This window comes from Manihot esculenta, chromosome 18 (assembly GCF_001659605.2).
Source record: "Manihot esculenta cultivar AM560-2 chromosome 18, M.esculenta_v8, whole genome shotgun sequence".
Classification (NCBI taxonomy): domain Eukaryota; kingdom Viridiplantae; phylum Streptophyta; class Magnoliopsida; order Malpighiales; family Euphorbiaceae; genus Manihot; species Manihot esculenta.
The window spans coordinates 15,511,166-15,534,308 of NC_035178.2; positions in this window are offsets into that span (position 1 = coordinate 15,511,166).

Sequence of the window (23,143 nt, forward strand, 5' to 3'; positions counted from 1 at the left end):
AAAAAATTCTAAATTAATTCACCACCATCATTTAACTAATTTTGTTATTTCGAATTGGATTGAATTAATTCAGCCATGAATACCCTACTTTCAATTAAACCCTCTTATTTGTAAAGACTAGGATTAGATAAAATTTCTTATTAATTACAAAAGACTTAAAAGACCATGGAGTTGAATATATACTTAACCCCTAATTGAAATTAATCGAACATATAATTAGAATTGTGGGTTGAACTAATAAAAATCACAATAATTAAATACATATTACCTAACAAATAAAAGAAAAAAAATAATCATAATATTATTAACTGCATTATAAATTTTATAGATTGTGTTATAGATTTTTATAAATTAACAAACTTAAATAAAAATAGTTTTATTATTTTATGAAAACATAGAGCACAATTAATAATAGAAGATAAGTGAGAATATAATATTTCTGTCTTTTTTATAAATCATTAATAACATGGTTAACTTTTTGTTAATTGTTATAGTTTTTGAAAGTTTTTAGAAGGTTAGAATTTTAGTTATGTTGTTTAATAAATTAATTTTAAAAAAGTACAAAAGGCCATCTGAATTCCACACAAATGTACATAACATAAATATCCTCATATTATTATTGATGATCTGAGATCCAATAGAATAGGGTTTTACAAGGGTTTTGTATTACTGAATAAGGCTTAAGCTTTCTGAGGAAGGGACTCCTCTTTTATACATTGTCTTGCTTGCTGGTGACGTGTAAAGGTCTCTCCAGGATTGGGCCACGCGTCTCTGCCATGCGGATTCGGAGGTACTAGGGTATCAGCCGCCTGCTCCATGCGTAACGGCCTCTGATTCTCCTCGTGCGTACGTTCGAGCGGATCTGCCAGGCTGTCTGGTGAATATTATTCCGGATCCTGGGCTGGGCTAAGAGTTGGGCCGGATGCTAAGCCTGAGTGGAGAGGGCCTGCTTCATGCGGGCCGGGCCGGCTTGAGTGAGGAAGATGGGTCGAGCCCGGCCTTAAAGGTTGGATGAGCCAGGCTTGTTATGTATATCAGGTGTGTAGGCCTCTACGTCATGGGCCTTGGGCTGTGGTCAAGCCCCTGGTCCGGGGTGAAGGAATCCAGCGGTCATCAATTGCCCCTTCACCTTCTCGGCAGTTATTGCTCCAACTGCCGAGGGGGTGAATACCAAGAACTATTATGATCGCGTCTGTTCGGGTTCAGGTGCCTTAATAACATCCTTTCATCTTTCAATCGTTGCGCAGTTTCTGAATTCTATCTGCTCTTTCCTCTTTCTGTCTTTTCTCTATTCTTCTTGTCCTCTGCCGCCTTTACTTTCTTGTCATCATTATCTGGACATCTCCTTTCTTTCCTTTTCTGTGAATATCTTTTAGAAATCTGACACCACTAGCTTAGAGTCTAGTGTAGCTCTGCCCCGTGCTAAGTCCTCAGGCTCCGAGTATATATCAGCGCCAGCTTTTCTTCATTCTTGAGCCTTCTGTTGAAGCGAGAAATTCTTGTTTTATCTGTGGCAGGTCTATTCGACGCCTTCTTCAAACAAATTGCCTTGTGCCCCAGAGGTTTGCCTTGATTGTGCTCTTATCATCTTAAGGGAGAACTGTTTCTGACTTGTCCCTGTTTTGAAACTTTTTGCAGTTCCTGAGATAAAAATGGGTCAGTTCAAAATTCTTGAAAATTTGATGTTACCTCTAAGGCGTCTGGATGGTGCATTGAAGATCCTTTGGGTATGGCAGTCGAAGGGTGGGACCATTCGGCAAGCTGCTGAAACTGCTTTACCCAGGTCGTCTGGCTGGCCTCCTCCTCTGCTTGTTGTCCAGGCTCCAGAGAAGTTCTGGGCTGTTGAGGGGTTCGCTCTAACTTCGCCTTTTTCCACAGAGAAAAAGGGAATTTCCTCGATGCCCCTGTTGTCCTCTTTTGATATAAATGGGAGTGGCGCCGGCGCTCAGCTCGTTGTTCCTTTTGGTGTGAAGTACCAGTATTATTATTCCCTTTGGTGTGAAGTACCAGTATTATGTGTGGTGTACGGCCGGCATATAATATCCGAGCTTGTCTGGATGTACCGTGCATCACACTTGGGCAACAGAACGTTTGCCTAGGGGAACTGTGAGAAATGCTTATGGGAATCAACTTGTTCAGTTCCCCTATAATAGCGAGCGAGACAGATCTTGGTCTTTTCTGCCAAACTCACATTCCGAGCTGTGAGAATTCCTCCGGGCTGAAGACCAGAGTAGTAGGATAGGTGATAACGATGTAATCGTAGATGATGATGTATGTGGTTATGTAAATCCTTTAAGGATAGTCTTTCATCCCGTAGTGTAGGCCTTTGTAACGTGCTGTAATGTATTTTTCTTTTAATGAGATTCTGGTTCTGCTCTCATACTCAAGCTGTTCTTCCTTTATCATGTGTGAAATACTTTAGGTTGCTTGCCTTATAATTTTAACCAACTGAGCTCTGTGCTGCTTTTTTCCGAGCTGATCTAACCATATCTGCGAGCTCTGATGAGTTGAACTCCAGATCCACTTAGCCAACTGGGCTTTCAAGTTTCCGAACTGCACTGTCTGACCGACCTGTGAGCTCGGTCTTTACTTCGATGAATTGAGCTTTGAGTCTCCTTCACCCGGCCAGGCTCTAAGGTCATGTTGTCCGAGCTGGACTAACCGACCTGAGAGTTCTGTTTTTGCTTAGTGAAATGAGCTCTAAGTCTCCTTTAGCTGGCTGAGCTCTCAAGTCATGTTGTCCGAGCTGGACTAATCCGACCTCTGAGCTCGGCTTCTGATGAGTTGAACTCTAAGCTCTCAGCTCAGTATGGATCCGAGGTATCCTTGTCGTCTCTTTCCGATCTCGTAACCCTTGTTTTAACAACAAGTCAAATCTTATATGTATTCTACGTGATGAGTAGGTCTAACCTTTATCATGCTTTCATCTGCTTGCATCTTTGAGTTTTTCCTTCTATTTCCTTGATACTTACCACGGATGTGGTGAAGTGATGAATCTTGTGGGTTAAGTTGTCTTGGCTGGAAATCAGGTCCGAACAAGTTGGGCTTGCCTGGGCTTTTAAGTGATGGGCTATCATTGTGGACCTGGCCCTTGATAGATGTAGACAAGCCCAGCGATCATCCTTTTGCCCCTTTACCTTCTCTCCGGTTATTACTTAACCGTTGAGAGGGTAAACTTCGAGAGCAATTAATGATCGCGCCGCTCCAAGACAAAACTGTTCAGATCAACGTTCCGTCTCATCATTGCCTTTCATTTCGAATTCTTTCTGTCTTCCGAAGAAATTAGCTCTCTTCTGCTCTCTGTCTCCCTGCAACTCCTTCTGCTTTTCTCACCTTATTGCATTTTCAGGTACGCTTCCTTGTTCTTCCATGGCCCTTTCAGAGCTTCCTGATGTTGTTGACATTGAGTCGCATATTACTCCTTCCAACATAACTAAGTACATTTCCCGGAGGCTCTTAGATACTCCTCTGTATCTGATTCGAGCACCTTTTCCAAATGAAAGGATAGTTCTTCCTTACCCACCCCCTTCGGATTTGGTGGATCCCCAAGAGGGTCGCCGTATAGTGTTTTTCTTGAAGCAGAGAGAATTCGGTCTACCGTTGCCTTTCACCCCTTTCTTTATTGAGGTTTTTGAACATTTCGGGGTGACTCCTCGGATGTTATCCCCAAATTTCATTTTGTTCATGTCCTGTTTTGAGTCTATCTGCTTGGGTTGGGGTTTTACACCCACGGCCTGTCTGTTCGTTACTTTTTTTCGCCTGGTTAAGGCGGTTCAAAACTTCTATTACTTTTCTCCCCGTAGGGGGTTGTCTGTTCTCACAGGCTACAAGGATTCTATAAAGGGATGGGTAGAGAATTTCCTTGTGGCGGAGCTGAAATTAGAGTCCGCCAGAACGTGGGAGGTGGATCTAAGTTGGGGGGAGATCTTTCCGGGGTGCAACGAGTTGCCCCAATTGAGTCTTGTTGAGCAGGTGGGGCTGCTTCGACTGACTTCTGTTGAGAAGAAGTATGACGTCGAGAAGTGTATGTTCGTGTCCAATCTTAGGGATATCCGGGACACGGGTATAGTGCCTTGTCCAATTATTCTATTTCTTCTTTGCCCGTAATAGCAGGAGATATGCTGACTCTTTGTACCTTCGTGTTTTTTGTAGCTTCTGAAGTAAAAATGGATGATATCAAGTTTCCCAAGAACTTTGTCCTGTCGCGGGACAATATGCATGCGATTTTTGACGCTTTTGGGGATGGGCGTTCAGTGACTGAAATTGCTGCGAAGATGGTTCAATCTGCGTCCTCCAAGAAGGTTAGCCGACCTCTTGCCAAAGCTTCTTCTAGAGCTTTGAAGCCGAGCTCCCGCAGCGCCAAGCCGTCTAGCCGCGGTGGGTCGAGCTCAACTCTTAGGCCTGCTGAAGGGTCTAGGTCTGCCCCAGCTTCCTCGGAGGGCGTGGGAGGAACCTTTCTTCCTATTGTGGAGCAGACCCCTACCGTTGAACAAGTAGAGCAGGGTATTGCCCATTCTCCTGGAGGGGTGTCAGGGGAAAAATCTGAGTTCCCTGTTACTAAAGACAAGGAGGCCTCTAGGACAGGAATGGAGATCATCCTCCTAGATGACCAAGTCTCAGAGGTTTCTGCTCAGAATGCCCCTGCCTCTGTGAGGATTGGATCTGAGGGCGCTCTTCCGAAGACCGGGGATAAACGCCCAGCCCTATCCGAAACATCTGCTCCATCTCCAGCGCGGAAGAAATCTAAGGCTGCCACAGGACCTTCTCCAGCTCTTCCTCCCCTTGGGAAAAAGAAAGGTGTTCTTGCTGTGCCTTCATTGTCTCCTTCCGGGAACGTTCTAAGTGCGTCAGATATTACCCCCGAATCTCCGGCCAGTGCTGTCGCCGAACTGCTCAGGGAGCGGATGTTCGACGGAATTATAGAGGCTTCGGATCCTCGTCTTCTTGCCCTGACTGGGCTTTTAGCCAGTTCTACCAAGGAGCAAGTGTCCTTCCGATCTCGCTCTCGTGAGGAGCTTGGATCTTCAATTAGAGAAATGCTTCTAATGGTAAGTTGTTGTTGTTGTTTTTTTTTTTTTTTTTTGTAGGTTTTCCTTCTTTTTCTGACAGTTGTTCCTCCATTTTAGGCGACGGGCCTCTTTATGGAGGTGGATGCTCATGATCGCTCCCTCCAGGAGTCTGTAGACCGCCGGATTGAGGAGGCGCGTCTGGAAGAGAACTTATCCGCAACCAGTGACGCAAGGGGTAATCTGGTAGCTGCTCGAGAGCAAGTCCAGTCCCTCCAGGTGGAGCTGCGTTCGGCGCTAGAGGCCCTTAAAAAGGCTGATGAGAAGGCGGCTGAGACAGCAGGGTATACCAAGTCTTTAGAAGCAGAGCTGTCTCAGACTCGTGAGGTTCTTAGAGTGTCTGATGAGAGGGCAGCTGCTTTAGAGGTTCGCTGCGAAGGGGTTTTAAAGCAGCTGTCTTCTGTGACAGAGGCCCTTAGCGAAAGGGATGAGGTCGTGAGGCAAAAAGCTGAGGTCCAGCAGCAATATGGGGTCTTAAAGGCTGATTTTGAAGAGCTTCAAGCTCAACTGGAGGAAGCGAAGGCTCAGAAGGAAGCAACCCTAGCTCGGGTGGAGGTCCTTGAGCAGGAGTTGAGCACGAGCTCTGATCGTATCAGAGATCTGGCTTCATCGGCTGAGGAGTTCAACCTTCGCCATCAGCAGCTCAACCATGAAGTCAGGACCTTGGAGCGTAAGTGTTCAGCCCTGCTTAAGGTAGTAAAGCATTTTGAAGACAGATCTCAGCTGGTGCGTGAGCAGTGCATAGCGGAATATCAGGAGTCGGATGAGCTGAAAAGGAAGATCGAGCAGGCCTGTGAGGCTCACCTCCAGGACTACAAGGACTTTTCCGAGCTTAGGGAATTTGTGGCTGAGGCCTGCGAAGCACGTCTTAATGAGTATAAAGCTTCTGGTGAAATGGGAGCGGCTGTTCTTAAGAAAGCCTTCCGCATGTATGTGACCGGCTATAATCGTGGTTTAAGAGAAGCCAGACACGCTCCTGATACTCCTTTGGCCGAGCTTCGCAAGTACGAAGCGGACTCAGATGGCGAGCCAGTGTTGTATGGGGAGGATGATTTCCCTATGCCCCGAGGAGATTGCCGGAGGAATATATGCCGGCCAGCTGAGTCTTCTTCGAAAGAGTCCGAGCTAGAGGGGGAGGACGTGGAAGTCCTTGAGTCAGGGAAGGATGACCATAACTCTGAGAAGGAGGATCTCCACCTTGAGTCAGAGATAGCTCCTGTTGTAAACGTTGAGGGCTCTGATCCAAGGGGTTCCGAGCTTCCTTCAGATGTGACTGCAAGTGTAAATAATGTAGGCGAGGGTGTGCTTACTGATGTAAGTCCTTTAAGGACTATTTATCCCCCCACCTCGTCAGAAGGATAATTTGTAATAGTTATTTGTAATAAAATATCAGTTTTCTTTTTCCTCAAAATACTCTAATAGCTTTTTGCTCATATTTGTACACTATGTATTTTCATTCATAAGCTCTGAATTGCTCTTGGGCTGTAAGTTTAGCTAATAGTCTGAGAAATCAAATCTCATACCTTTTAATGGTGACTAGCAGGTCTGCTTTTTGCTTTTAGCCCCTTCTTCTTGGTTGTGACTTTGTATATGTGTTCCGGATAAACTGATTTAGGCTTTGATTATAGCCTTTTTATCCTCCTAAGGATTTCTTTATTTATGAGTCCTTCTATGGAGGGAGCTCGGCCTTTCTCTTTGGCCTTCGTATCTTGATCTTTTAAGGATATGAGTCTATCCGAGCTGGTAGCTCGGTTTTTTGTGAATATCGGTCCGAGGTGGGAGCTCGGCCTTGAGTTTTTAAGAATATAAGTCTATCCGAGCTGGGAGCTCGGCCTTTTCTTCGAAAGCCAAAGTTGTTAGCGTCTTTTTCGAGGTCGGGGCTTCTTTAGCTTATTAGGCCTTGTACCTTTTTCATAGGTCGGAACCTGACTATCCGAGCTGGAAACTCGGCCTTTTTCTTTCGTACCTTGAATTTTTGCAGAGATAAGTTTATCCGAGCTGGGAGCTCGTCCTCGGCACTTCTATGGCTATTACGCCTCGCGCCTCTTTTAGTAGGTCGGAACCTTAGCTCCGGGCCTCTCTGTTTTTGTGAGGTCGGAACTATATTTTTGTAAGTTGTCCGTGCATGGGAAAATTTTTTTATTTTTGGGAGGCTCTTAAGTCCTTCACCAGCCGTTTTTGTTTTCCGGAGATCTTACGAGATCCTGGCTGAGCCGGGGTGGCCTCGGGACCCCACCGGCTGTCCTGTCCTTTGTTTTGTTTTCCCGGGAGTTCTAGGGGATCCCGGTCTTCATGCTCCGGGAGGCATCTTTTAGACCCTCACCGGCCGTTCCGAGGTGACCTCGGGGCCCCGCCGGCAGTGTTTTTGTTTTGTTTTCCCGGGAGTTCTAGGGGATCCCGGTCTTCATGCTCCGGGAGGCATCTTTTAGACCCTCACCGGCCGTTCCGGGGTGACCTCGGGGCCCCGCCGGCAGTTTTTTTGTTTTGTTTTCCCGGGAGTTCTAGGGGATCCCGGTCTTCATGCTCCGGGAGGCATCTTTTAGACCCTCACCGGCCGTTCCGGGGTGACCTCGGGGCCCCGCCGGCAGTGTTTTTGTTTTGTTTTCCCGGGAGTTCTAGGGGATCCCGGTCTTCATGCTCCGGGAGGCATCTTTTAGACCCTCACCGGCCGTTCCGGGGTGACCTCGGGGCCCCGCCGGCTGTTTTTTGGTACCTTCTTTAAGGTTTTGCACAAGATTCAGGCTCATGGGCCTTACTGTCGCTTCGTCATCTCAGCTGGTTTTGTGCCTAACTGAGGTCTTGTTTTCAAGGGATCTTTCTGAGCCCTGTTCTTTCCTTTCATGGAAAAATGTTTTTCACAAAGATAATCACATTGTATAAACAATTTTCATTTATTCATATTTGTCAAAATACAATGTTTTTCTTTACAAATATTTCAAGGGAAATACCTTTTTAAGTGCTGGATGTTCCAAGCGTGGGGCTCGGGGTTTCCTTGCATATCTTCAATTCGGTATACCCCGGGCTTAACCACTTTTGTCACCTTGAATGGACCTTCCCAGGTCGGTGCTAGCTTGCCTGCGGCTGCTCTTTTTCCTGTAGCTTCCAGGTTTCTTAAAGTCAAGTCTCCCACCTTCAAGCTTCTTTCTCTGACCTTTTGATTGTAATATCTTGTCGCTCGTTGTTGATAAGCAGCAGTTCGGACTTGGGCTTCTTCCCTAACTTCTTCAAGAGCATCTAGGTTGCTTCTTAATTTGTCCCCGTTAGCATTCTCACTAACGAATTGAACTCGATGAGTGGGGATCTGCAACTCAACTGGGACTACAGCCTCTGTGCCATAAGCAAGTGCAAACGGGGTTTCTTGAGTGGGCGCTCTGGGAGTGGTTCGGAGTGCCCATAGAGTGCTATTGAGTTCTTCTGCCCAATTCTCCTTTGCGCCATCCAGCCGTTTCTTTAATCCTTGAAGGATAGCTCTATTAGTGACTTCCGTTTGGCCATTAGTCTGAGGATGAGCCACGGAGGAGAACTTATGCCATATGCCCATGTTCGTCGTGAAGGCTCTGAAAGTGCTGCAGTCAAATTGTCTGCCGTTGTCTGAGATAAGTACTCTTGGTATGCCAAATCTGCAGATGATATGTCCCCATACGAAATCTATCATCTTGCGAGCTGTGATTGTGGCTATTGCTTCTGCTTCTGGCCATTTCGAGAAATATTCCACAGCCACTACTACGAATTTCCTTTGCCCCGTAGTCTTGGGGAAAGGTCCCAGGATGTCAATTCCCCATTGTGAGAAAGGCCATGGACTGAATATGCTTGCTTGAGGAGTGGCAGGGGTCCTGATGGCATTAGCAAATCTCTGACATACGTCACACCTCCGGACAAACTCTTCTGCGTCTTTTTTAACAGTGGGCCAGTAGTATCCTTGCCTGAATATTTTGTTAGCTAATGTCCCTGCTCCCTCGTGAGCCCCACATAGGCCTCTATGTATTTCCTCCATTACCTTTGCAGCTTCTTCCGGACTCACACACCGGAGCCATGGGCTGGACTTCCCTTTTCTGTATAAAGTTCCCTTTATTACTTGGTAATTGGCAGCTCGAGCTGCTATCTTTTTGGCTTCAACTTTATCTTCGGGGAGTTCGCCCTTTTCCAAGTATCTCAGGAATGGAGTCATCCAAGTTGGGCTCTGCTCCACCTGCAGTACTGTGTTTGTCTTCTTGAAAGCAGGTGTGCTGACATGCTGTATGTATACTTCATCAGGGAGCTGCTCTAACTCTTTTTTGGTCAGTCGACTAAGCAGGTCTGCCTCCTCATTTTCATCTCGAGGTATCCTCTGAAATCTGGTAATAACTCCTCGGCTCGTGAGGTCGGCTTCCACAGTTTTTACTTTATCGAGATAACTCTGCATGATGGGATCTCTGGCCTGATATACTCCCGTCACCTGGTTGATCACCAGCTGAGAGTCACTATTCACCTCGAGGTCGGTTACCCCTATTTCCAAAGCTACCAACATTCCGTTCACCAAGGCTTCATATTCGGCCACATTATTAGAAGCTTTGAATTCTAGCCGTAAGGCATAACATACTTTAAAGCCCTCCGGCCCCTTAAGTATTATCCCAGCGCCACTGCCCTCAGAGCCTGATGCTCCGTCTACATATAGCTTCCAGCTGGACTCTTGGGAAAGCTCTCCCTCTCCTTCTTTTCTTGGTATCTCCGAGGATGATCCTTCCTTCTCCTCGTTGAATGAGCATTCTGCTATTAAGTCAGCCAGCGCTTGAGATTTTATAGCTGTCCGAGGTCGGTACTCCAGACAGTAAGGGCTGATTTCCACGGACCATGCTAACATCCGTCCTGAAGTATCCGGCCTACGTAGGATCTTCTTTAAGGGTTGGTCCGTCATCACAACTCCTTGGTGGCCTTCCAGATAAACTTTGAATTTCCGGACTGCTAACAACAAGGCATACGCCAATTTTTCAATGTTCGAGTATCTGACCTCAGTGTCTCTGAGTACCTTGCTGACGTAGAAAACAGGTTTCTGCTCCCCTTCTTCCACTCTTACTAATACTGCGCTGACTGCTTGCTCTGAGCCTGCCAAGTATATCAGGAGTTCTTCCCCTTTTATGGGGCTGCTGAGCACGTGAGGTGAGCTGAGGTATTCCTTAAGCTCTGTGAAGGCTTTTTGGCAGTCTTCTATCCATTCAAAATTCGGAACCTTCCTCAATTTTTTGAAGAATGGCAAACACTTTTCTGCCGACCTTGACATAAATCGGTGAAGCGCCACTACTCTCCCGGTTAATCTCTGGACGTCCCTTACACAGGTCGGCTCTGGCATATTCAATATGGCTTCCACCTTCTCCGGATTGGGCTCAATGCCTTTTCCACTCACCATGTATCCCAAGAACTTTCCTCCCCTGATGAAAAAAGCACACTTTGCTGGATTCAATTTCATCCTGTATTGATCTAACACCCCAAATATCTCCCTTAAATCCGTTATGTGTTGTTGAAAAGTTGAACTTTTAACCACCATGTCATCCACATACACTTCTACATTCCTGCTGATCTGGTTCTTAAAGATTTTATTCATTAATCGTTGGTAAGTTGCCATGGCGTTTCTTAATCCAAAGGGCATAGCTCTGTAGCAGTAAGTCCCGTCTTCAGTTATAAATGAGGTCTTCTCCTCATCCGTCTTTTCCATTGGGATTTGGTGGTAACCCGACATAGCATCCAAAGAAGACATATAATCAAAACCGGCCGTTGAGTCGACCATCTTATTAATATCGGGGAGGGGGTAACAATCTTTAGGGCAGGCCTTATTCAGGTCGGTAAAATCTATACACATCCTGTATTTGCCATTGGCTTTTTTGACTAACACAGGATTTGCCAACCACTGTGGGTACATAACCTCCCTAATAAAGCCTGCCTCTTCTAGCTTCTGCACTTCTTCCTGGGTAGCCTGCTGCTTCTCTCTTCCCACTACTCTCTTCTTTTGCTTTACTGGTCTGGCCTCGGGGAGGACATTCAATCGGTGTGTCATCACTTTGGGGTCAATTCCCGGCATGTCTGAGGGCTTCCATGCGAAGGTCGGCGAGTGACTTCGGATCAGGGCCATGGCTTCACCTTTTTGTTCTTTGGTGAGGCCGGCATTGAGACTGAAGACCTTACTCGCTTCTTCTTCCGATAGGGAGAAGGTCTCCAGCTCTCCAACGGGCTCTGTCCGGGCTTCCTTTGTCTCATCCCTGACCTCCAAAACTTCCGAATCAAGCGCTTCTCCGGTTGAGTTCGGTTCCGTCACTGTGGCCAAGTATACTGCCCTTGCTTCTTCCTGGCTGCCCCGGACCATTCCCACTCCTCCTTCCGTTGGGAACTTGAGTGCCAGATACCTGATGCTAGTGACAGCTTCAAAGTTGAACAACGCCGGCCTCCCCAAAATCGCATTGTAGCTCAGTGGGAGTTTGACCACCAAAAACACCTCGTGATGGGTGCGAGCTCTGGGTGCTTCTCCCAAGGTAAGGGCCAGCTTCACCTTCCCTTCTACAAGTACCGGTGCTCCTCCGATCCCTTTGATGGGTGACTGGTCCCGAACCAGCTGTTCCTCTAGGATTCCCATCTGCTGGAAAACCCGATATGGCAATAAATTGACCTTACTCCCATCATCCACCAGAACCTTCTTCACCCGAAAATTATGAATGACTGTTTCAATGACAAGCGCGTCATCATGAGGCATCTGAATGCCCTGTGCATCCTCCGAAGAGAAAGCGATGGTCATGGGAGAGTGTTCAACGATCTGCATAACCTCGCCATTGCTGGTCTCCCCTTCCCGGTTTCTCTTCTTTCCTCGACGGTTCATCCGTCCTCCAGTTCCTCCAACAATCATATTAATAGTCCCACTGGACCCATCATTCACTGGTCCAGCTCCAGTTCTCCTGGGCATCTGGGCTGCCGGACCGGGTTGAGGCCTCTGCCCCTCCGGTTTCTTCACAAAATTTTTGAGATGCCCCCTTTTTATCAATCTTTCAATCTCCGCGATTAACTGAAAACAGTTATTTGTATCGTGGCCATGCGTCCGGTGGTACTGACAATACTTGTCAGGATTCCTCTGATCTGCTTCCGACTTCAAAGGTTTGGGCCATTGGAGGAACTCCTTATCCTGGACTGCCATGAGCACCTCGGCTCTGGACGCATTTAATGGAGTCGGTTTCTCCGGGACCCAAGGAGGGAGCACTCGTGGTTCATGAGTCCTGGGAGGAGGGGGAGGCCTTTGATCCCTTCTTTCCCAGGCTTGCTTGTACGGCTCAGGCCTCTTTCCACGCTTCTTCTCGTGTTTCGCCGGCCTCCCCTCCTCCGGGGCTTGCTCTTTTCCTGCCACCCCTTTGGCAAATCTACTCGTTACTAAGGCGTCATCCTGCCTTATATACTTTTCCGCCCTCTTCATCAACTCGGCCAGTGAGGTCGGAGGTTTCCTGCTCAAAGAACCAAAGAACTCGGCAGAGGTTGTTCCCTTTTGCATGGCCTCTACCGCCCTTCCTTCGTCAAGCTCGGGAATCTGCAGGGCCTCCGTATTGAAACGGGCGACATACTCTCTGAGGGATTCACCAGCTTTTTGTCTCACTGTTTCCAGATAGCTCATCTTCCTATCTGCTGGCACCCCGGCTACGAACCGGCTGATGAAGCGGGTGGCAAGATCTCCAAAACTTTTAATGCTTCCGGCCTCCAGGCTGTTAAACCATGCCCTCGCTGGTCCCGAGAGCGTTGTTGGGAACACCTTGCACATCAGAGCATCTGACAGAGTTTGCAACTCCATGAAGGTCTTATAGTTCATGACATGCTCTCTCGGGTTACCAGCCCCATTATAGGCCGCCATTGGCGGCATCATAAACTTTTTGGGAACGGTCTCCTGCTGCATTAACTTTGAGAAAGGAGAAGTAGGCAAGGAGGTTTGACTCTGATCTTTCTTACCTAGCTCGGCTAGGAGCTGCTCCTTCAACCTTTTCAGCTTTTGGTTCATTTTCTCGTCTTCCGGGCTGGATCTTTTGCCCAAACTACATTCTTCCTCCTCTGTTTCAGTTCCCGTTTCCCTGGTTGTTTCAGCAGAATAGTCGTCCACCTCTTCATTTTCTATTAACTCTCTTGCCCTTCTCCCATGGATTCGGGCCTCCGGTTCTTTCTCTTCTCCGGCATCGTGGTTGTTAGTTTGGAGGCGAGCAGAGGCAGGTCGGGGTTCATCGGTTCTGGGTTCCTCCACTACTGGGAGTGCGTTTACTGGGGTGCTAAGTCCCCTTTGTTGCATTATCTGCCCCAACCAGTGAGCAGTGGTTTGTAGCTGGAGAGCCATGGTTTGAATGTCTTGGTTAGACAGGGTCATGGTGGGAGTATTCCCTGCCAAGCTTGGCGAGGGATTAAGAGAAATAGGTGTTTGGTTATTCAACGTTGTAGGGCTAGAAAAGGAGAACTGCTGCCCATCTTGGGCAGAGCTCAGGTCATTTGGAATATTAAGGTTACTTTCTTGGTGGTTTGCCATCGTGGATCTCAGTGGGTTTTGAAAGTGAAAACTCCGGTGATGAAAAGATCTCCTTCGTTTCCCACAGACGGCGCCAATTGATGATCTGAGATCCAATAGAATAGGGTTTTACAAGGGTTTTGTATTACTGAATAAGGCTTAAGCTTTCTGAGGAGGGGACTCCTCTTTTATACATTGTCTTGCTTGCTGGTGACGTGTAAAGGTCTCTCCAGGATTGGGCCACGCGTCTCTGCCATGCGGATTCGGAGGTACTAGGGTATCAGCCGCCTGCTCCATGCGTAACGGCCTCTGATTCTCCTCGTGCGTACGTTCGAGCGGATCTGCCAGGCTGTCTGGTGAATATTATTCCGGATCCTGGGCTGGGCTGAGAGTTGGGCCGGATGCTAAGCCTGAGTGGAGAGGGCCTGCTTCGTGCGGGCCGGGCCGGCTTGAGTGAGGAAGATGGGTCGAGCCCGGCCTTGAAGGTTGGATGAGCCAGGCTTGTTATGTATATCAGATGTGTGGGCCTCTACGTCATGGGCCTTGGGCTGTGGTCAAGCCCCTGGTCCGGGGTGAAGGAATCCAGCGGTCATCACCATCAGGAGAACATTAGGGAATAGAGATCAGAAGTATCCACTGGACTTCAAATTATTCAGCCTAATTGGAGTAGATTATGAAGTATTTTTCTCACAGTACCTTTCAGAGTAAAAGAAGGGTAAAAAAAAATTTTAAAAAAAAAAAATCAGACTAACTAAAACTTTTAATATTACATATTAAGGAAACAGAAACAATCAACATTTATTTCAAAGCATCCACATTAGAAGATCTCCAAAATACCAATTTCAAAGCATCCAAGTTAATTAGAAGTATTTATTTATTAATTCAATTTTTTATTAATATTAAATTAAAATAATTAAAATTTTTAAAAATAAAAATTAAACTAAATCAGTTTTTTCTATTTAAACCCAAACAATCTACACCAATTGTACTCTTATCTTCCGCTGAATATATGTGGCCTTAATTTAAACGCAAGATTCGGGGGTACGTGGAGGCAATCGAAGAATGGGATATTTGCAGGAATAGGTGGAGGCAATTGAAGAATGTAAAAATAATAATTATATAATTTATAATATTTTTTATCATAAATATTGATGTAATATAATAATGATCCAAAATAATCCATGAGCTATCATTTTAAAATAAAATGACGTAATAAAAGTCTGGTAAAATGATACGCAATTCCATTAGTGGAGAGAAAGACTCGGACACTGTAATTCTCAATTCTTTACCAAGATCTGCCCTTTCAACAATAGAACAAGACTTTGTAAAAAGTTATCGTTAGAAAATACAATCCAACAGATATTCATTACATCTATAAACACGGAATCTCTTATTGAATACAGATATTAAGATACGCATTATTACACAATTGCTCTGGAGTTCTAAATAATTCATTACACTCAACCTTTTCTTCAATTCACTGACATAGCATCAGAATAGTTGTCGTAGTGCCAACCACCTCACTTTCTCTTTTTTGCAGATTGACCAATTGCAACACAGTTCCGTTTCAGCCACATCATTTTGTTCCATTACCAAAAACTCATCCATTGAATTCATTATATTCATTTGGATTAAAATTAATCTCTTATTCTCTTAACTTTTCCTTTTTTATCTTTATAAATAGCTGACAATTTACGAGTTGTTGCTAAGGTTGTTGCCAATAGGCACTATTATTCCCATTTTATAAAATTTCTAAGGTACTTTATGCTCAGGTTACAAGGCGGGTATCAGCCAAACTAACGACTGGGTGTTAGTACCCATTTTTATAAAAAAAATTTCTAAGGCATTTTTTAAGCCAGAAGGCTGGTATCTACCAGGCTTATATCTAGGTATTTGCCTAATTAACAAAATCTTTTAATCATGACCGAATTTCCAATTCAGTTGATTAGTTTTTCAAGTTATTTATTTCATAGCCATGAAGCGTGCATCCACTAGGCCGATGACCAGGTGTTGAATCCCATTAATGAGTCTGTTAAGTTATAGATATTTGGTTTGGTATTAACCCCACTTAGCAATTTTTTAGAAATTATTAGTCTTATTTGGTGATGGTTGGACGAGGGCTATGGTCGAGTATCGATCATATAAGCATTTAGCAAAAATAAAAACAAAGTATAAAAGAAAAATTTTTCTCATTAAAGATAGATTACAAGGCAGGAGGATCGTTATCAGTTCCCTCCTCCCAAACTTCTATTACATGTTCATCTATTGCTACAGCAGAACTCAGGCCAGGGAAATTGTCTTCGATTGACCTCTCTTCATCATGCCTATTCATCGTCCTCATCCTCCTCATCCGGAAACATGTCGTCAATCCAGGAGAATTCCTCTGTAGAAAAATGCTTGGCGAGTTCTTTGTTGACAGAGTCTTGCCTTTGTATGAACATTTCTCCGCCCCGAGCCACCATGTTCTCAAGCTCAGCTTGCAATCCAGCCACTCTAGTGGCAGCCCGGCCTCTACAGCCTGAGACTACAGATCATAGACTTGGTGTTAAAGCATACTCACTTGATCCTCGGCCATTTTTTCTGAATTCTCAAGGGCAAACTTTGCTTTATTAGCCTCATCTAGGTCCTCCTAGAACTTGTCCATAGACTTCAACGTCCCCCTTTCATTGTGCCCTCCAACTCGCCAACCCGAGCCTTTAGCATCGAGCACTCCTCTTGTAGGAGACTTTTTTCCATCTCTTTGTGCCCTGAACTTTTGGCTCAAAGCCTTGTTACACTCCTTGGCTATGTACACACAGAGTATACTCTCCATGGTAGAGTGCATTGTGTTGTCGTAAAGGTTGTCCGTTTTGATCTCATTTAAGCGATGGAGATCCCCGGGCCTCAAGGCATTTTTGGCGATAAGGACAAATAGGCGAGGCTCCTCCAGAAGGGAGGATGTCTTAATTAGCGCCAATGCCAAACATCGGATGCCTCGAGGCCAGGTGGCTCCAACACCAGCTTCATCTTGTAGAGAGTCAGCTTGTACAGGGCTGCTGCTGCAGTAGCACCCCTATAAGAAGACTCGGGTTGAGCAGAGTTTTTTTCCCTTAATGATAGGCAGAGGAGGAAACATGATGATCTCCTCAGCGTGATGAACTCGTTTAGGTGGAGGTCCCATCAATCCGACAATAGCTTTGCCCTTACGTGCAGCACTTATCGCCTTGGTGAATTTGTTTCTTGACCTAGCCATATTTGTAATACCCGGCTAGAGTTCGGCGTCGGAAGTCCTGTAGTCTGGTGGCATTTCTGATGTCGGAATCCTCTGGAAGGGTACGGATTATGTTTTCCTATGTTTTGAAAGCGTTTTCATGTTTTAAAGTGTTTAAAGACGTAGGTTGTGCAAGAAAAGCACCAAGGCAGAAAAGCCAAGGTTCGGCCGCCGAAGGTGACTTTCGGCCGCCGAACGTGCATGGCATTCGGGTTCTCATTCGGCCGCCGTAGTTGGTTTGGCCAGCCAACTATAAAAGGCCCTAGGTCGGTCAAATGGATAAGATTTTCTTTCCATTTGCACGAGCTGAGGTGAGACTTGATCTTCCTTGAGTGATTTATGTGTTTTCTCAAATCTTTCATGGTTTTGATGGATTTTCATGTGGTTTTGAAGTTTTTGAGACAAAGAGTAAGATTGGAAGCTTGGTGTAACGACCCGAAAATCGGACCGCTACCGGCGGTAGGATCCAGATCGGCATAAGGCCGCCGGGACCCGTAGCAAGCCTGACATACAACCTGAAAACCTGTGTAATCCCATACATGATCATACAAATACATAAACATGTAAACTTTTTCTTTTATAAATCAAGCTTAACCTGTGCATGCACATTAACATAACCATAACCTTCACACTGGAGCCCTCATCAAATGCTCCAATGGGGTATCAATAACATACATTAAGCTTGATTACTCATCTCATCAAATAATAACGGTGATCATGTATTAAAAGGGATACCATATACATAGGGTCAAGCACAATCTCTAATCCTCAATATCATTATTACATACATGACTTTACAATTCTTTTACATCACAATTTTATCATGTCCACACTTCTAATTATTTCATAAGCATGACTTTACTCTTCTTGACTTCTCTGTCTAGCCCGTACCTGCAACCCTGGGGGATTAGGGAAAGGGGTGAGCTACTAGAGCCCAGTGAGCAGAATAATAAAAACATTTTATAAAAACATGATTTTACCCTTCTAGAGGTCTCCGACACCCGAGATTCCACCGGACGGTAGGAATTCCGACACCGGAGTCTAGCCGGGTATTACATTCTCCCCCCCTTAAGAACATTCGTCCCCGAATGTTCCTCAACTAGCACATGCAAGGCACACAACATAACATACATATAAAACACATGAACTCACAAGAAACTAACCTTAGAAAAGATAAGGGTATTGCTGGAGCATGGACTCCCGTGTCTCCCAAGTGCATTCTTCCATATTGGGGTAGTTCCACAGGACTTTCACCATCTGGATTTCCTTGTTTCTCAGCTTCCTGATCTGGGTGTCTAGAATCCGCACTGGCTGTTCAACATAGGTGAGATCTTCTTGGATCTCCACATCAGGCTCACTAAGAACCTTGCCCGGATCTGACACAAACTTCCTCAATATGGAAACATGGAAAACCGGATGGATTCTTTCCATTGAAGCAGGTAAATCCAGCTTGTACGACACATTCCCAATCTTTTGCAAGATTTCAAAGGGTCCGATGTATCGTGGGGCTAGTTTACCTTTCCTCCCAAAGCGAACCACTCCTTTCATAGGAGACACCTTGAGCAATACCAGATCCCCCTCCTGAAACTCTACTTGTCTTCTGCGGAGGTCTGCATAACTCTTCTGTCTGCTTGCAGCAGTCTTGATCCTTTCTCTGATTTTGGGTACCACCCTGCTGGTGATCTCTACTAGCTCAGGCCCTGCCAAGGCCTTCTCTCCAACTTCCTCCCAGCAAACAGGTGACCTGCACTTCCTTCCATACAAAGCTTCATATGGAGCCATCCCGATGCTAGCATGATGGTTGTTATTGTAGGCAAACTCCACCAAAGGTAGATGCTGCCTCCAAGAACCGCCAAAGTCCAGCACACACATTCTAAGCATATCCTCTATCGTCTGGATGGTCCTTTCTGATTGTCCATCCGTCTGTGGATGAAAGGCAGTACTGAAATCCAACCTGGTACCCATGGCATTCTGCAGACTCCGCCAAAACCTAGAGATGAACTGGGGTCCTCTATCGGATACTATTGAAACAGGAACCCCATGCAGCCTGACGATCTCATCAACATACACCTGCGCCAACTTGTCCACAGAATAGCCACTCCTGACAGGGATGAAGTGAGCAGATTTGGTGAGTCTGTCCACAATGACCCATATGGAGTCCAATCTGTTGGACGTCGCCGGTAACCCCACTACGAAGTCCATAGCTATATTCTCCCATTTCCACTCTGGAATAGGTAGCGGGTTAAGCATTCCAGCCGGCTTCTGATGTTCCAGCTTCACCCTCTGACACACTTCGCAGGCTGACACAAACTGTGCCACTTCTCTCTTCATAGCTGGCCACCAATAAACCTTCTTCAGATCTTGATACATCTTGGTGGCTCCGGGGTGAACGCTGTATCTTGCATTATGAGCCTCCCTCATAATGTCTCCTTTTAGCCCTATATCGTCTGGTACACACAATCGGCTCCCATAGCGGAGGATCCCCTTGTTATCAAATCTGAATTCACTATCTTTGCCTGACTGAACAGTCCTGGCAATCTTTACTAACTCTGGGTCCTCATGCTGTTTCTGAGCCACCTGCTCCAGAAACACGGGTGCCACTCTCATCTGAGTAATCAATGCACCTGTACCAGACAACTCCAACTGTAGACCTTCATCAATGAGCTTGTAAAACTCCTTCATCAATGAGCTTGTAAAACTCCTTCACCACTGGTCTCCTCTCAACTGTGATGTGGGATAGACTGCCTAGTGACTTCCGGCTTAGAGCGTCTGCCACAACATTCGCCTTACCCGGATGGTACTGAATCTTGCAATCATAGTCACTCAGCAGCTCTACCCATCTTCTCTGTCTCAAGTTCAAATCTCTTTGACTCAGGATGTACTACAGGCTCTTATGATCTGTGAAGATCTCACATTTAACCCCATAGAGGTAGTGCCTCCACATCTTGAGTGCAAAGATTACTGCTGCCATCTCTAGGTCATGTGTGGGGTAATTCAACTCATGCTTCTTCAGCTGCCTAGAAGCATAAGCAATCACCCTTTCATTCTGCATTAGCACACAACCCAGTCCCACACGGGACGCATCACAAAAGACTGAGAAGTCTTCATTACTAGATGGCAGAGCTAAAACTGGTGCTGAAGTCAACCTCTTCTTAAGCTCTTCAAAACTCTCTTCACACTGGTCGGTCCACACAAACTTCTGATTCTTCCTGGTTAGTCTGGTCAGAGGAGCTGCAATTTTTGAGAAGTCCTGAACGAACCTCCTGTAGTAACCTGCCAAACCCAAGAAACTCCTGATCTCTGTCACTGAAGTGGGTCTAGGCCAGTTAGCCACAGCTTCTACCTTCTTGGAGTCCACCTCTATTCCATTTTCCAATACAACATGCCCCAAGAATGAGATGCTCCTCAGCCAGAACTCACACTTGGAGAACTTGGCATACAAGCCATGTTCCCTCAAGGTCTGTAGAACCAACCTCAGATGATGGGCATGCTCCTCTGTATTCCTGGAATACACTAAGATATCATCTATGAAGACAATAACAAAGTGATCCAAGTACTGGCTAAACACTCTGTTCTTGAGATCCATGAATGTTGTAGGGGCATTGGTCAACCCGAGCGGCATTACAAGGAACTCAAAATGCCCATATCTGGTCCTGAAAGCTGTCTTTGGCATATCTTCCTCCCTTATCCTCAGCTGATGGTACCCAGATCTCAGATCTATTTTGGAGAAACAACCCGCTCCTGCTAGCTGGTCGAATAGATCATCGATCCTTGGCAAAAGGGTACCTGTTCTTGGTAGTGACTTTGTTCAACTGCCTGTAGTCGATACAAAGTCTAAGGGATCCATCCTTCTTTCTCACAAACAAGACTGGAGCACCCCAAGGTGAGGTACTCGGTCGGATGAAGCCCTTGTCTACCAGCTCTTGCAACTGCTCCTTAAGCTCCTTCAATTCTGCTGGTGCCATCCTGTAGGGAGGGGTAGAGATCGGTCTGGTTCCAGGCATCAATTCTATCTCGAACTCTATCTCCCTAGCAGGTGGTAAACCTGGCAGCTCGTCTGGGAACACATCTAAGAACTCTCTGACCACTGGCACTGAGGCGGGCTCTCTAACCTGACTGCTAAGCTCTCTCACATGAGCCAAATACCCCTGACATCCCTTCCTAAGCAACCTACGAGCCTGAAGCGCTGATATCAAACCTCTAGGTATACCCCTCCTGTCTTCCCTGAAGACAACCTCTGACCCATCCTGACCTCTGAACCTGACTACTTTGTCCCTGCAGTCCAAAGTAGCACCATGGGTAGATAACCAGTCCATCCCTAGAATGACGTCAAAATCTGTCAAGTCTAGAACCACAAGGTCGGCGGAAAGGCATCTTCCCTCGACAAAGACTAGACTGCACTGGCAGACTGACTCTGCCACTGATGGATCACACTTGGGTCCACTGACCCAGAGAGGACACTCTAACCCAGAGATCATCAGACCCAACCTTTCTACGGCTCTCGGAGCAATAAAAGAATGAGATGCACCAGGGTCCATCAAGGCATACACATCTGAACAACCAACGACTAAGTTACCTGCCACCACGGTGTTAGATGCATCTGCCTCCTGCTGAGTCATCGTGAAGATCCGTGCTGGAGCTGATGGACCTTCACCTCTAAAACCCGCTGAAGAAAAGGCTGACCCTCTCCCTCTGCCTTTGCCACTGGCCTGAGTCGTGGCTAGAGCTGCTGGCTACGCTACACTACCTGAAGCTGTCTGCTGGGACTGAGCCATAGATACTGTCCTAGGACACTCCCAAGCCATGTGTCCCTCTTGCCCGCATCTGAAGCAGGCTGTTGTCCCAGCCCGGCAAACTCCTTTGTGTGGCCTACAATACTTTGCACAAACTGCATTATCCGCACCAGAGCTTAAGCCACTCCCTAGTCCCAGACTGGACTTGATCTTGTTCCAGAACTTGTTCTTCTTCGGCTTCCTAGTGGTGTTACCCCACCTTTTACTACCTGAAGCTGCTGCACTCAGAGAAGAAGAGCATGGGGTCTTAGAACCAGAGGGCTATGCCACTGACTGTTTAACTGTCCCCTGAATGATGGCACTAGCCTCCATTTTTCGGGCCATATCTAATATGGCATGGAAGCTCTCCCTATCTGCTGACTGGATCAAGGAGGAATATCTGGAATGGAGTTTCATGATATACCTCCTTGACTTCTTCTGGTCTGAGTCAAGATTTTGCCCTGCAAATGGCAACAGCTCCAAGAATCTGTCTGTGAACTCATCCACACTCATATCATCAGTCTGCCTTAACTGTTCAAACTCTATCATCTTCAGCTCCCTTGAACTATCGGGGAAAGCCCATCCTGCAAACTCGTTTGCAAACTCTTCCCAAGACATGCTGTCCACCCTCGGGTTCACATAATTCTTAAACCACTCTCATGCCTTCTTGCACTTAAGCGTGAACCCAGCCATCTGAATGGCTCTACTGTCATCAGCCCCAATCTCATCTATGATCACCTTGACCCTTTCAAGATACACAAACGGGTCATCCCCTTTTTCATACTGAGGAGCACCCAGCTTCATGTAGTCGGTCATCTTGACCTTGCTCCCACCAGATGAGCTAGGCTTAGGTACTGGGGTTTTTGGAATTGTGGGTTCTGTTGATGGAGGAGGAGGTGCAGCATCCCCTGGGGTAGGGTTTGCTGGATTTGGATAGTAAGGTGGAGGTGGGTACATGGGGTACTGTGGGTATGGTGGGTAGTAAGATGGGTATGGCATGTGAGAAGGGTAAGGATTAAAGCTGGGGTAATCCGATGTACCTCCCATCGAATACCCGGGATTTTGTGAGAAGGGTGGGCAGTAAGATGGCTGAACAAATCCCGAGGCCTGAGTGCCTCCTTGGGACTCTCCCATTCCCTCTTCCGACATGCTCACTCCTAAACTGCCATCCCTCCTCTGATCCACATCCATCTCGTCCCCCATTTCCTCTGACATTACTCCCTGAACTGTTTCCCTCACTGATCTGCTTCTACCCAGATCCAAAGACCTTCTAGGGTCTCTTACTGCTCTTTCTCTGCTGGACCTACTTGACATTGCCCTAGGCAATGCTGGAGGACGGGCGCTCGTGCCCTCATCCTCAGGTGGTACTCCAGTCAATCATGCAGATCGACGAGTTCCTCTCATCCTATTTCTGAAAAACAGTACACATCACATAAACATTAGCATCAAATGGTTCATGTGGAAACACATGAACCCGCATCACATACATATCATTTATATCATAGCATTAATGCACATGTATATAATCATGGCATTTCACATCATCATACAAGATAGGACTCCA